Genomic DNA, 13,076 nt, shown 5'->3' with positions numbered 1-13,076 from the left:
TGGGCAACTGGGTAGCTAGCCCCTTCTGACTACTGCGAATAATTCCACTACGATCATAGGTACACCAAGACCTGTTCAAGTCCCTGCTTTCAGTTCTTTGGGGTACATCCCCAGAAGTGGAATTGCTAGATTGTACAGTGATTTTCTATTTTTAATCTTTTGAGGAGCCACCCACTATAGTGCTAGTTCGTATTTATTTATATTAAACTCTCCTGTTCCTATTTTCGTGTCTCCTGATTGGATCCTGGCTGAACCACGCAAGGCTCAGCAGGAGCACTCATTCTACTAGTCACTGTGGTGAAGAATGAAATAAAAACAACATTCTTTTTTATCTCTCGATTTATATGTATCATGTTTTCCACACAGCTACCAGGTTATTAGTAGAGAAATATATAGTAAGTTATTTAGACCTAAGCACTTAATAAATGGAACTGTGAGGTATTCCTTGTGTCCAAGAAAACGATATGAAAATAATACAGAGACACTAAAGGGTCCATGAGTGAATATTGTCAGGAACCTTTGCTCCTGCCTACACATTTTCGGTTGCCAGAAGGGCCTGTCCACTTGGATGGCTCCTTATGTTCCCCCCATCCAGGAGTATCCTTCCTTCTGAGGGCACAGACAGACCCCCCCACTCCCACCAGCAGCGACACACACACATATACACACACACACACGCACACACACACAGCATCTTGATTTTCTTCACAGTATCAAATTATTTCTCACGGAGGCAACAGTGGCTAGACACCTACCATGGTCCCCAACTTAGGCTGCTCTGTCTCCCCTTATTTCTAATCTCACTAAGTCCCACAGTCAAAATGTCTGCTTGACAGACCTTCTTCCCTCCATTCCTACGGCTGTTAATCAACCATCATCTCTAGCTGGTATAATCTAACAGGTTGTAAGCCCATTTCCCTGCAGAGAGCCCGGGGGGTGGACACTTCACGTGTCCACAGAGGCTAGACAGAATAATCTGTGCCTGCCACTAGTCCTGGCTGCCTCGGCCCCTGCACCCAGGGAGACACAGAGATCCACAGGCTGAGGGTTGAGACCCTCGGGATGCCGGCTGGAGGACCACCCGCTCCCCCAGAGGGCGAAGGCAACCAAGCACAGAGGCAGGACGCCGCCGCCACGGGCAAAACCATGAATGCACAACCCCCCAACAAGCAGAAATGAATGATCTGAAAAGTCCTCATTCAGAAACTTCGACACTTGTTTTGTTTCATTCACTGGAAATTACTGGAAACAAACCTTACAGCGAACCATGACACCTTTGCAGCCACAAGCCACCTTGTGGGAAGAGCGGCTACCGCAGGTCTATTTTTCCTCCTACATTACACCTTTTGTTTTTTTTTCTGAACCCCTCCCCAAACCTTGCTCAGGTCTTGATTCCTCCAGAAAGCCTATGGAAGCCCACAGTGAACCTACACTTCCAGAGCGAACTTCTATAATGCTGAAAGTTGATCATCTTGATGTCCGTTGTCTTCTCAGGCTGATTTGTAAGCTATTAAAAACACATGATTAGGGGCACCTGGGTGGCTCAGTCGTTAAGCGTCTGCCTTCGGCTCAGGTCATGATCCCAGGGTCCTGGGATCGAGCCCCGCACTTGGGCTCCCTGCTCCGCGGGAAGCCTACTTCTCCCTCTCCCACTCCCCCTGCTTGTGTTCCCTCTCTCGCTATGTCTCTCTCTGTCAAATAAATAAAAAATAAAAAAAATAAAAAAACACACGATTATACCTTGTGGGGTTTTTCCCCCCTCCTTTTTAAGGAGAACATGTTGGAGGCTTCAGAGGCACTATAGCACTAATAAAATCATCATTGAATCAGTTCGTAATATTGAATTATGACAACATGTAAGGATAATTTTAATTTCCCCTTACCTCCAAAATACATTACAAGGAAATGCATACATAAATCTCTGTGCCCTTCAAAGAAAGAAACACAAAAAGAAAATTTGCATTACATCTCAAGAGCTGGCGTGGGTGATCTGCAACAATCCATAAATCTGTCAGGTTTACAAAAAAGTCCATCAGATAAAGAGCCAAGAAGAAAATAACTCTGACAGCTGCAAACCTTCTGTTTTACAACAGGCACAGAATGCACGCACTTCCTTTTAACATCTTCCTAAACACAGAGACCAGCAAAGGCAAACATCCCCACCCCCCCAACCCCCCGTTGAAGCCCCTGGAGTCAGGGCTTCAACTAATGGATTGTGCTTATCTTTACAGACGCAGCCTTGCCAGCCACCCAGGAACCAGCCCCGCCCCCGCCCCGGAGTTGCCCTCGGAACCACTGATAAGCGGGACTGAACCCAATTCCAGTTCCCTGGATGCAAGTTCCAGGGCCAGCAAGGTACCAGCGGCAGCTGCCCATCTTCAAAGAGCAGTGACCTCGCCATCCTCAGAACGGGAGTTTTGTTTCCTTTAGGTGAAAAACGAACATCCAGCACTGCGCCACCTGAATATATATACTAATAAGTCCCAGATGGGAATTCCAGGCACCTCTTTACTCAAGGCATGAACGGCTCTTGGGCGATAAACATTCTATTAACCCAGTGTCTTAGGAAGGAGCTCCCCCTCGGAGGCTGTTTGCATTTATAAGACGCTGTGTTTTCTTAAAGCCAACCTGGGATCCATTGTTGGCGTAAGACGTACTTAATTTTGTCATCTGTGTGCTTAATGGATGAGATTAACCTTTGAATGTAAAAAGGCAGAACCTTGGGTGTCCCAAATATCCTGTTATCTGGGCCAGGGGAAGGAAGCAATATTCCACTTGGCCATCGCCAAATTCTGAACCAGCAGCTCAGTTCAGAACCAAATGATGTTTATGTTTATATTCAGCTGTCTTAAATTATGCCTGTCTTATGCCTTGTTTAGTGAAAAGCAGATATTCTATGCAATCTGTTTTAATGCATATGTCTATGCAATGAAAAGCTGTGGCTTTTGTCACATCAGGCATAGTTTATCAAGCACCTACTACATGCTAAGTCTCGAGCCAGGCACATTACAGAACACATCTCCATCTTACCACATCTCAGCAAGGCGGTGCTTTCTAGGGCTTGAAGTGTGTCTGCATACATTGCCACTGATCCTCATTAACAATCCCGTAGGGAAGAAATCTTGGGTATTATTGGCTCCATTTGCTTCTGATGAGGATACTGATGCTCAGAGACATTAAGGGGCTGGACCAAGGTCACTTAGAGAGGACTGAGACTGGAAGGCGGGTCCTCTGACCTCATTCTGTGCTACTTTCCCCCACCCTATACAGTCTGTGATTGAGCAGAGCACCAATAATTTTACCTCAAGACAAACATAGCATATGCTCCACCAGAAGAGGGGTGTACAGCAGTTAAGAGACATTAAGGGAGGATCTGAGCCTGGCTGACTGGGAGGAAGAGAGGCATTAATAGAAGACGGGGAAGTCCAGAGAGGAACAGGCGTGGCAAGGGGAGAGGGAGGAGTCCCACTTCACACCTCGGAGTCTGAGGTCTGAGCAGGGCCACCAGTGGGGGGATGTGCTTGAGCCTCTTCTATCAGATCAATCTCCCACATGAGCTGGGCTTGTCCATGGAGGGCTGTTCTTTCTATAAAGCCACAGCTTCTGATGAAACTATTTCTAAAACAGATGGCGTAGAATATCTCCTCTTCACCGAACAAAGGCTATGGAACATTACTATTACTTTTTTTGCTGATCACACTATTCTGTAGTACAGATATAAACCTACTTTTGTTCACTAAACCTGGCCTAAATAAAGTTGTCCTTTTCCATTGTCTTTACACCCAGTCAACAATTCCTATCCAACTTCAAGACACAAGAAGAGGAATGTGGGGGCGCCTGGGTGGCTCAGTCGTTAAGCGTCTGCCTTCGGCTCGGGTCACTGGGATCGAGCCCCACATCGGGCTCCCTGCTCCGCGGGAAGCCTGTTTCTCCCTCTCCCACTCGCCCTGCTTGTGGTTCCCGCTCTCGCTATCTCTCTCTGTCAGATACATAAATAAAATCTTAAAAAAAAAAAGAAGCATGTGATCAAGATTTCACGTTCTTCTCAAATGCTCTAGAAAGCCCATCCCACTATACAGCTCTACAGAGCAGGTGCAACGCTCTTAACATAGATGAGTCATGTTTTCAGAGGTTAGAGAAGGGACACTGGGTTCTCAAATCAGTAAAGCAAAATTGTATATAGTTGAAATTATCTTAAAAACTCCTTAAATGGCCCAAAAGTACAGTACTGTCTAGGCACTTTTGTATCTACACAACACTTATCAGTTCCTTTAAGAATTAGTCAGTGTTTCTCTAGAACTGCCAATCAAATATTCAAGTTCTCCCTCCATGGTGATGATAAAATCATTAGTGCCCCCTTGCCTGGCTCTCTGAACAATGTGTTTCCTATTCTGTTAGTGGTCAGAACCCTCAAACCTCATCCACTCCGTGGGGTTCATCAACAGGGAGCCAGCCATCCCTTGTCCAACATAAGCGATGCGGAGAGTTACTGCCTGGTCATGAAGGGGATGCATACGAATGGTCAGGATTTCCTGACACTTGCCTTCTCCCTCAGACCCAGATGTCACTTTTTATCGACAGCATCTAACAACCCCTCTACATCTACTAATTGGAAGTCCTAGGGACCTAGGGAGAACCAAAGCTTGATGGAGGAAGCCAGGGGTTCATCACCTGCTCTAGAAGAAGCCATAGATGGCACTGTTCAGATGCTGTCTTCATTTATATAGTTCTTCAGTCTGCAAATACTTATGGAACATTGACCATGTACAGGTACAAGGCAAATGGTGCAGATAAAACAACACTGGAGGCTGTCCTCATGGAGCCTATATTATAGGCAGGGGAGGGGGAAGACACTAATTAAAATATAATGTAAGTGCAAAAGCAAGAAAGTACAGGGTGCTTTGAAAGCTGGTAGGACAAGTATTGTAAATCAGTCACGGGGGAGGGAGTCAATCAGGGAAGGCTTCCTGGAAGAAATGATTCCTAAGCTAAAACCTGAGGGTGGAGGAATTTGCCAAGGAAGGGGAGGTAAGGGAGAAAGAAAGAAAGAATGGTTCCTGGTAGAGCTAACAGGTGAAAAAACAATGCACCGGAAAGTAAAGCTAAAGAAAAGGTCAGTGGATATGATGATGAGGTGGTCACTGGCATTCTTGGAGAAAAGACAATTGAGTAACATGACTAGACACAGAAGCCACATTGCAAGGGGTTCAGGAATAAACTGCTCTTAAGGACATAGAGAACTGTGGACTATTCCTTTACGAAGTCTCACAGAAAGGGAGAAATTGAGACAGTACTCTGGTGAGTAAGCACTTTCAGAAGAGCACAGTTTTAGCATAGTTTTAACTGAGTGGCTTTGCTGAAGGGATATTTAAATCCCCACAACTCTCCCACTGGCCAGACACAGGGGAGCTGGGCACCATCAGTCTCCTACAAAAACACATTTGCAGGAATTTTCATGGGCTCTGACAGGAGTTTGGATAATGTAAATAAAACAGGAAAGAGCCGAACCCCCTTGCCCCCATGCTCAGTGGCCAGTGCTAGTCCAGAGGGTCTTACCTGAAGCAGGGCTATTGAGGTGCTGTTTCTGGGGTGCCTGGAAGGCTGCCCAGCCCCAAACTATCCAGTTAGCACGATAAGAAATATTCTCATTAAGGAGCATGACTTCTGGCTAAACTTTGCCCTATTTCCTGTTATACCATCAGGTTCTCTGAAAAATACAAGTGTCTCTTAAGGCCTGTGGATGACTCACACCTCAGCGTGTAAATCAATCCACTGGTTTCTTTGTTCCTTCTTGGGCGGGGAGAGGGGGGGTGGGGGAGAGCAGAGATGCAGAAATTAAGAACGTGAGCATGGAGAGGCTTGGAAGGGGTGGGAAAGGGCTAACTCGAGCTTGTTCCATTCCAGATTCCACCCTGATCCCTACCCCCAAGCCGGCCTAACTCAGAGACAAGGCAAAGAGGAGTGAATATAGCCAGCAAACAACTGGCAAGGCAGGAATGTGTCTTTCAAATGCTGGAGGTTCCTTGTTTTTAGTGACACAAATTTTTTTTTTAAATGATGTAAAATACTCAGAACTGTTTTGAATGAGATTTCCATCTTTGCTTCTCTAAATTGATTCAGCCTCCAAAGGCCGTGAACCAAAGGAACGATATTCATGAGGACATTATTTCGTTGGAAGGATTTCCAATTTGCGGGTCAAAGTTAGGGTGGCCTACTTAGCCCAGGGATCGCCTTGTCATCTAAGGTAAAGAGCTAAAATCTACTGAGACACAAAACTACAAAGGGCTCATATCTGTAACATCTGATATCTCTGAGGCTAAGCAAACGTGAACGACAGCTAAAGTTGGCTGATTCATAGCCCAGGAATCACACACTGGTAGCCTTAGGATTGAATCCAGCCATAGAAGGTTTTCTTGGACCAGATAAATTTTGTTTTTCATCTGAATGTCAATGCCTGGGGATAGGACCCATTCTCTCCAAGTCGGCCCCAGGGGTCATGACTTCCAATTATCTGTAGAAAGCAGTAATTTCACATTCTTGTTTCTTACCTGGCTCTTGTAGACATTTGTGTTTGGGACCACTGGTTTATCCAGACTCACACGGAACACAAACAACAATCTCTCTCCCATCAAGGTACAGCTCCAGAGCCAACCGTTTGGGAGTTGGGTAATTGAGCAATGAGAGCACTAAAAACCGAAAAACCACAACCGGGTGCAACACCACTTGTAATCGGACTCTTAACAAAACGGGAGACCAAAAAACACAGCCGGGCTCACCGCTCCCAAGATAAGCCACATGACCACGGCTCTGAAACCATGTTTTAACAGAAGTTTCAGCCAGCAGTGGTCACCGTCTGATCTCGCCGCCCCCATCGTCCACAGCTCCCGCAAGACCCCCGACATCTGGAACACAAGCCTGGCAGCCATCATCCAAGGCGGGCTTGGCAAAGGAAACAGCCCCTCTATTCAGTGAGCTGCATCTCTGCCCAGGATCTGTAGTATGTTGTGAAACACGCAAGTTGGGGCTGTTGGCATCCAGCCCTTAGCCAGTCCGGCTTGGTAGCTCTTGAAGACACCTGTAGCACGCAATGCAGAAACTGCCATCACCTGTGTGTCCGTATGTCCAGGCACAGAGGATTTCAGTTCCCTACCCCTCACCCCACCACAGTTCCGCAATGACGCCTCCCATCACAGTCTGCGCAGAGCCCAAGAACCAGAACTCGCGGGCTTACAGGAAGCTTTGCAAGTCCTCTTGTTCAGTCTCAGCTCAGACTTGCTCATCGATGAGAAATTAGGCCCCGGAAAGTTGATACAACATGTCCAGAGCTCATCATGCAAGTGTCTTAACGTGCACTAGAACTTCCACCTCTGAGACCTCCACTGTGCAGGTGGCCTCTCTGTGACAGAGCATCGTGCCTTTAAAGGCACCCGCATCCTTCTGCAGCCTAGTCCGGTGTCCTGGCCTGGATTTTGGTGACCCGCAGGTGCAGTCTGGCTCACTCGAGGTCATCATCAGGGTTTGGGTCAAAGCCCACCTACAATAAAGGGCTCCGGATCGGCCCTGCTTGGCCTTCTGTGTGTCTATTTCTGTCAGGGATGTGGCAGGAATACTGGTTGGCTGGAGACAGGGCTCTGGAGTTTGGAATTCCATTTGCTACTCATGGAGGTCATGTACAAAGATAAACTCATACCTCTCGTCCTCCAACTTACTCAGCATGAAAGTGGTGGTTTTCTTTTTCTTCTTTCTTTCTTTCTTTTTTTAAGGTTTTATTTATTTATTTGACACAGAGCGGGAGAGCACAATCAGGGGGAGCAGGAGAGGGAGAAGCAGGCTCCCTGCTGAGCAAGGAGCCCGATGTGGGGCTTGATCCCAGGACCCTGAGATCATGATCTGAGCCAAAGGCAGACGCTTCACCGACTGAGCCACCCAGGTGCCCCAAAAGTGGTGTTTTTCTTTGTACACTGTGCCTTTTTCTCCCCCCAGAGCCCCTGTACATAGCCCTAGTCCCTTCCCCTGACCTTGACGGCCATTCTCCTGGAGGTATCATCTAGAGTAAACAAAATAACATCCTATATGACCAACTGCCCTATTTTGTTTATTCGTGTGCACAGTTTCGAAGTCTACATTATCCAGAGTCCAGGAATATCGTTTAAAATATATAAAATAACCAGATATGACAATTAAGTTCCTATCTATAAAACATAAGGGTATTCTTTACAGGAACAAATGGCCTTATGACATTGTTTTAAAAGAAAAATTATATTGGACTTCAGTGTTTTATGGGGACATATAATTACCATAGATGGAAGGGCTGCTTGTAATTAATTTTCTCTAGTTCTTATTCTCATTGTTCAGTCCCTACCAGACCACGTCTATGATACTTTGGGGATGTTTTATTGACCGGTGAGAATTCCCCTCCTGATCGGCAGTGCTGTTGGGGTTCATGGATGGGATGTCTTTGTTATCCCTGATAGTATCCATGTCACTGTCACGGGGGCAGGGCTGCTGGGAAGCCAATATGCAGGGCTCCATTCACGGTATTATTATACCATTGCCAGTCACCAAGTACGAAGCAATAGGAGAAAAGAACAAAACAGAAAAAACCACAGTGAAAGGAAGTCTGTTCGGTAGACAACCATGGCCCACTCATCACTTCTATCCCCTCTCCTTGAGGAGCAGCGTGCTGTTTGAGGGAGACTGAGCCCATCCCTAGCTCCCAGGTTTACCTTGACCATTTCAACTCAGTCACGGTAATCCTAGCCCCCTTGCCATAGAGTGACTGTTTGTTTTTGTTTTTTTTTTTAAGATTTTATTTATTTATTTGTCAAAGAGAAAGAGAGAACATAAGCAGGGGAAGCGTCAGGCAGAGGGAGAAGCAGGCTCCACGCTGAGCAAGGAGCCTGATGTGGGACTCGATCCCAGGACCTTGAGGGGCTTGATCCCAGGACTCCAGGATCACGACCTGAGCCTAAGACAGACGCTTAACCGACTGAGCCACCCAGGCGTCCCAAGTGACTGGTTTAGACGACACAAACCTATGCCACTTACGACCCCATTCTACAGCCAATAAACTGGCTTAAGATTGGGCACTGAGACATGAGAAATTTGCTGGGGGCTTCTGGAAAAGGTCACTCTCACCTCTGATAGAGCTGCCAGAAGCCAGTTCTCTCTCTCCTCCTGGACAGTGCATTGTGCATATGCAGTCAGAATTGCTGCAGACATTTAACCACCATGAGAGAAGCTAGCTGAGGATGAAACTCAACCACAGAGGGCAGATTAGAAAGAAGATGGGTTCCTGACATCACTGAGAGGCTAAGCCAAATTTCGTTCCAGTTATGCAAGCTAATAAAAAATTCTCTTTTGTATGAGCCAATCCAAACTGGGGTTTCTCTTTCTTGCATAATAAGAGCCGTAACTGACAGACCATTCTGGACAGCGAATGAGGAGCATGCTGGAGGACTTCTAATCTTGCTGCCGGCTCTACCACATGCCCAGCCCCTAAAGGACAGTGCGCAAAGGATCCCCGGGATACACAAATGACCAATAGTTTCTCCCCCATTTCCTCAAGCTGGCTGCCTAACAAAGTCAGAGGACAGCCTGGAAACCCCCTCTCCTGCACAGCCAAGTCTCGCCTGTCTGATGGCAGGGGTAGGTAGCCAAGCACAGGGACTCAAGAGCGGGGGATGCTGAGCAACCTCAGTGACACAGACAGAGAAGAGAGGCTGACGGACAGGACGTGGGTCCTCCACTCCCGGTATGGCGCTGCCCCACCATCCCTGATGGAGCCTCCTGATGGACCCGACAGGGGAACATCCTTGCCACAAGGGGTGGCTGCCTTCCTTGCGAAAACAGCAAGATTTGAAGGCAGGAAAAAGTAAAAGTACTCCCAGGAGCACCCACTCTCCTAAAGACCCAAACCAAAGGATCCCAGGGAATTGTGCCCTCAGCCTCTAGAGATAAACAAAGAGCTTAGCTACTGAAGGGACTATGGATTCCCAAGGATACAAATCAGGGCTGATCCTGATAGTCTGAGGTCATGGGATTTCAGAGCTCATTAAAAAAAAAAAAAAATAGGCAAATGGACATATGAAATTACCTTGGTTGGCAAAAAATAAATAAAAAAAGAAGAGAGAGACAGTACTATACAAACAAATGTACGTGCCAAATAAGATGATGTAAACCTCACATTACCTATCCTGAGAGCTTTGGTTTGGAAGAAAGGGAAGAAAGGAGCAAGAGAGCGAGTTATGAGTTAGTCTCCTCCACAGGATGGGACCGAGCTGGGGCCAGGACCTCCTGTTACTCCGTATACAGGATCCAGGCTGTGGCGGATGACGGAGAGGAGACCGTGCGGGTTCTCCTCTATACTGAGCACTAGTCTGACCTGCATCAGAAAGTGAGATTAGAGGATTTGGCTCACGTCCAGAGGACAACGGGTCATAAGATCTAAAGAAGGTGGGGGAGGGCGGTGCTTGAACAGGCTCACAGTAAAGAAAGAAGACAAGAATGTTGGGCAAAACCATCCAGGCCCAGCTGCATTTGGTGACAACCAGCAGCTCACCTGGTGATTCTATTTTCAAATTCTTTTTTCTTTTTTTAAAGATATTTATTTGAGAGAGAGAAAGAGGGAGAGAGAATCCCAAGCTGTCCCCCGGTGAGCATGGAGCCCGATGCGGGGCTTGATTGCATGATCCTCAGATCATGCCCTGAGCCAAAATCAAGAGTCGGACGCTTAACCAACTGAGCCACTCCACGCACTCCTATTTTCAAATTCATTTTAAACAACTTTCACTATTCAATCTTACTACCTCTCACGATGAGAACTGTGATCCACCCCTGTAAGACGGAAAAATCTTACATTCACCATATCGAAGTAACTGCACAATGAACGTAGGGAGCCTTCATGACATTGGAGGTTGAGGGGTCTCACCACTGGCAAAACCCAAAGGATTCATCTCCAAAATGAAGGAAGGCAGCATTTGGCAGAGGAGCCCTGAGAGGTAAGAGGTCTGCTCCGTTCTGTGTGCCGTGGTCATCCTGAGGGAAGGACCAGAATGAACTGTGCTGACACGAAGCTGTTGGAGGATCCCACAGCACCGGGCTAATTCGGGACCGCTGCACTTGGAAGCCTGAGCCTCCAGAGGGTCTTGCATCCCCACCGGGGCAGGCTAGGCTGGCAGGAAGAACGCTGGGTTAGAAGGCACATTCTCATCCCAGCTCCAGCACAATGATGTTGATTAACCACGGACACCTGACCTGATTTCGTTGTCCTAAGTTTCATTTGTCAAAGAGATTAGGCTAGATGGAATGGCTTCTCCTCTCATGTCCAGGAAATGTCAAATTCGTTTTAACCATCCCCATGGCCCAAGCTGATCTGGCCCCTTCCCATCTCTCTGGCTCATCCTTCCTCTGATCATCCCCCTTGAGGTTTTGGGAACACACGAGGACCATTCCCACCTCAGGGCCTTTGTATCTGCTTCTCCTCTGCCTGGAATTCTCCTCCCCAGGATCTTCACATGTCTGGCTTCCTCAAACCTTTAGGAGAGACTAATATCACAATCTCAGCGAGGACACAAAGATTGAAAATCCTCCCTCTGCCCCCACCACCCCACAGACATGTACAACAATCTTTATCCCCCACTTTAGACTTAAAAAAATTTTTTTTCTCCTTAGCAGAATCCCTCCTACTATATATTTTACTTCTTTGTTTATTGTCCATCTTTCCCACTAGAATGTCCGTGCTCCAAGGGCAGGGATTTCTTGATTTCTCTATTTTATTTCTTTATTTTTTTCTCATGAGCCGGGATCTCTAACTGCTCTCCTCACTGGTGTATCCCCAGTACCTGGAAGAGAGACTGACAGGTAACAGGAACTCAGGAAGTTCTGCTGAATGGATGCAGGCATGGATGGATGCAACGGAGGATGGGGGGATACGGCCTTCTACAGTGTCTTCCAGCCCTGAGGTCTCTGCACTGTGGTGCCTCTGGTGGGAGGACTCTCCTCTGCCACCACTGTACCACAATGGACTCCACGACCTCCAAGCATTGTCTAGGAGAAATGCTTTCTATTGGGGTTCAGCTCTATTTCCTAGAGTCAAATTAATATCATTTGGGGGGCGCCCAGTTGCATCCATCTCCTCTAACTCCTTATTTAGAATTCCTAGGGAAAAAAAGAGCTTCCCTACTGCTGAGATACCACATTACTTAACCTGAAGCGAAAAGAGGTAGCAGGTGCATTTCGGCGGGCTCCACTAGATGGCAACATGGTCAGCGCACAGGGGTATCCAGGCGTGAAATTTACTAGCAACACACAGAGGCAGCTCCCACAAGCCTCTCCTCCTCCTTCACACACAGCCCTCGCCTCTTCTTCCCTGGTAGCCTGGCGATTTTCAACCACTAATTTACAAACTGCTCTTACACGGTTCACGCTTACTCACTGAATACATCTGACTTAATCACCCCGGCCTTGGGAGCTTTACCTATGCTTCTTCCTTCTGCCAAACTGTGATACTTACGTCCCTTTGAAACAACCCCCCCCACACACACACACAAAACTCACGTCTTCCAGGAAACCTTCCCAACCAAACCTGGCTCTGATCCCAAATGCATATGTGCCGTGAGATACAGTCACAGACTTATAACCATTTTCATATATTTGATAGAATGTGCCTAGATATATATATAAAGAAAGCAGACGGAGAATCACACGCACAGCTCTGGGCAGCTGGTGCGCAAATGTACATTTAACATAAATGATGTGCAGGTGACCACTTTCCACACAGAAAAAGAAGTCATGGCTCTAGGAAATTGCATTGGCTGCCAAGGTTCAATTAATGGGCCAAGAAACTAGATATAAACTGATGCCTGGCTATGTCTTCCAATTTCTAATCCCCTCGTATTCAGCTGAAGCTCCAGAAAGTCTTTAGAGCAGACAAATTTTAGAGGAACTTCAACAAATATTCGGCATAGACTTGAACAAGCGTGCAAATCCCTATATAACTTTAAGGGCTATTTAAATTGTTCTATTTCCATGCTCAAAAAGTTTTCCAATTTATCTCAAAAATAAAATTAAGTCTA

At 46.8% G+C, this 13,076-nt stretch overlaps 1 protein-coding gene across 2 annotated transcripts in view; it reads right to left on the bottom strand.

Moving 5' to 3' along the window:
- TNFAIP8 (TNF alpha induced protein 8) overlaps positions 1-13,076 on the bottom strand; it is a 111,708-nt gene that overhangs the window by 45,979 nt on the left and 52,653 nt on the right. The gene's annotated exons all lie outside the window — the stretch shown is intronic.

This window comes from Eumetopias jubatus, unplaced genomic scaffold (assembly GCF_037043125.1).
Source record: "Eumetopias jubatus isolate StellerSeaLion01/CBP00866 unplaced genomic scaffold, mEumJub1_p1.0 scaffold_5, whole genome shotgun sequence".
NCBI classification, from domain to species: domain Eukaryota; kingdom Metazoa; phylum Chordata; class Mammalia; order Carnivora; family Otariidae; genus Eumetopias; species Eumetopias jubatus.
This window is presented reverse-complemented; position numbering and strand designations above follow the sequence as displayed.